This window comes from Nanorana parkeri, unplaced genomic scaffold (genome assembly GCF_000935625.1).
Source record: "Nanorana parkeri isolate BGI_ZX_2015 unplaced genomic scaffold, ASM93562v1 scaffold530, whole genome shotgun sequence".
Taxonomy (NCBI): Eukaryota; Metazoa; Chordata; class Amphibia; order Anura; family Dicroglossidae; genus Nanorana; species Nanorana parkeri.
In genome coordinates this window covers 185,560-187,350 of record NW_017306798.1, presented here as the reverse complement: position 1 = coordinate 187,350, position 1,791 = coordinate 185,560, and positions in this window count along the sequence as shown.

Genomic DNA, 1,791 nt, shown 5'->3' with positions numbered 1-1,791 from the left:
ATCGATGATTGAAAAAGTTGTCAACTATATATATATAGATAGATCTATATATATCTATGTATATATGTATATATACATAGATATATATATAATGGAATGTAGGTGCTGAGCTGGGGCTCGAGAATTCTTGCAATAACAATTCTTGCAATAGAAACCCAACATTGATTCTAACTCTTTTTCCCTAACCCAAGACTGGAAAAATAAAGGTTTTGCTGGATTTAGACTGTAACTTGGAGGTCTATTTATAAATAAATCTCAGAGCTGCGAACGTTCTTTCAGTGCAAATACAGGCAAACACAGATGTTCTTAGTATATTTTCAGGTCGAATGTAATATTAGGAAAATACCACATTATGGCCACTAGATGGAGCTGAGTTTTATAAGAAATAAATACTTAACTTCTCTGCTCCTCAGCTCCATCTAGTGGCCATAAAGTGGTATTTTCTGAATGTGACACTAAGTACACTATGAAAGTTTGTTTTTGCCTCCATTCGCACAGAGATTTGGTGGGCGAATGTATACAAATAGACCCCATAGTGTTAATTGTTTTATTTTCTCTGGCTATAAACATCTGGATTGATGTTGGTGAGTTTATGCTTTGTACAGGACTTGCTCCCGAGCAGCACAGGCCAGTGGTTCAGCAGCATGCGAGTCGGAGGCTGGCGTGTAGGCCCTCGGTCTCGGAGTACTTGATTGCCAGTTGTTTGTTTGTTTTTGCTGGGCCAAAGCTGAAGGTTTTAATAATTGAAGGTCTCTTGATTAAAATTACAGATTACAGCTGTAACCAATTATTCAGGTCGTATTCCAGGCTGCGTCGCGGGCTCTTTTCATGCTCCTGAGCCGCCCCAGTGCAATTCAAACCAATACAAACCACATCTGATTGCCGCCGCATTCTCCCGTCGTTTTATGGCCTGCCGTGTCATTGGAGAAGAATACGCATCATGCACACAAATCACAGAGCTCCTGATACCGCTGTTTATACCCATTTCAGAATTTGAAACCATTTTGCTCCTGCTTTGTCCCAAGTTTGGGCCCAAACTTAACTGAAGGTCACCAGTCAAGAAGAATTACAACATTTTCCGATAAGGATGGGAGTACATATTTTTATAAGTTGACACTAAACTCAGAAGTTGAACCTTAAAGGTGCATTCAAGTACCTTAACTATGAACAACAATGTATTTTATTTGTGTATCACTCGGCTGTAGATCCTCCAATCATCTCTGAATTGGTGCCGACACTGTCCTTCCTTCTGGAGGGGGGCTACGTCTGTTCCCCATGGTCCCTGTGTGTGTTGTAAAGTAGTCACCGCTCCAAGCTCACTCATGTGATGGACTACAATCTCAATACAAATTAGTAAACTAAACATGAGATTGTAGTCCATCCCGGGAGTGAGCTTGGAGCGGTGACTACTTTACAACACACACAGGCACTGAGGTGAACAAAAGTAACCCCCCTCCAGAAGGAAGGACAGTGTCCACCATAAGTGTGTGCACAGCGCAACACTGAAACTTCAACAGCGGGCGCCGTGTCCGTCACCGGTCCAGCAATATAGAGTGCAACAGCACTTGCCATATACATTGCTCACATAACAGCCACAGTCCTTAGTGCCTGGAAAGCTGCGAGGGATAGTGGCTGCGGTTCCCATCCAATTAGGAACCTGGGCTGCCAGGCTCCCTGCTTCATTACTGCACCCCTGCTGGAGGAGGTAAGGGACAGTTAAAGAGATGGGAATCTGGAATGCCTCAGGTCTGTGTGTGTGATAATATATATATATATATATATATATCTATA